Source organism: Dipodomys ordii, unplaced genomic scaffold (assembly GCF_000151885.1).
Source record: "Dipodomys ordii isolate 6190 unplaced genomic scaffold, Dord_2.0 Scaffold136, whole genome shotgun sequence".
Classification (NCBI taxonomy): domain Eukaryota; kingdom Metazoa; phylum Chordata; class Mammalia; order Rodentia; family Heteromyidae; genus Dipodomys; species Dipodomys ordii.
The window spans coordinates 1,807,205-1,807,714 of NW_012267352.1; the positions used below are offsets into that span (position 1 = coordinate 1,807,205).

A 510-nucleotide genomic window follows, 5' to 3' on the forward strand; every position below is an offset into this window, starting at 1 on the left:
CCCCACCTCGCAGCCCGGCCATGGCCGCCCCCCCCACCCCCACGGCCGGGTCTCCTCACCGCTCGGCGCTGCTGCTCGCCAGCTGCAGATCCCGCGGACCTGACGGTATCCCGGCCGGGAACCGAGGACGCCGGCTCGGCAGGGCCGCTCCGCCACACACCGGAGCTGAGCAAGCCCGGAGCTCGGCTGTCGCCTGCTCCCGCGCGTGCGGCTCCCGCGTCGTCGGGTCCGAGCGCGCGAGGAGAGCTCCGACCGACTGACGGACGGACGGACTGACTGACTGGCGGGCGGGCCGACGGGCGCGCGCACGAGCGAGCGCGGTCCCGAGGCGGCGTGCGAGGGGCTTGAAGGCCCGGAAAAGGGGAGGGGCAATGACCCGGGAAAGGGTTGGCGCCGCGAGGGATCCACTCGCGCGCCTGGGGGAGGGCGGGGCGAGGGGTTCGGGGGCGTGGCGTCACGGTGGCCACGCCCCTCGAGCGCCCGCGGCTGAGTGGGCGGCTCGACCCTGCG

At 76.9% G+C, this 510-nt stretch overlaps 1 protein-coding gene across 2 annotated transcripts in view; it reads right to left on the reverse strand.

Moving 5' to 3' along the window:
• The window catches only part of Btg3 (BTG family, member 3), a 20,181-nt gene extending 19,924 nt beyond the window's left edge, over nucleotides 1–257 (reverse strand). Inside the window, exon 1 of one of the 2 annotated variants that reach the window (XM_013031050.1) lies at nucleotides 100–257. The gene's annotated coding sequence lies outside the window, so the exon portion shown is untranslated. Of the gene's footprint in view, nucleotides 1–59 lie in introns of both variants that reach the window. The other variant, XM_013031049.1, reaches the window with a different exon arrangement.
• Between the last annotated feature and the right edge of the window lie 253 nt (nucleotides 258–510).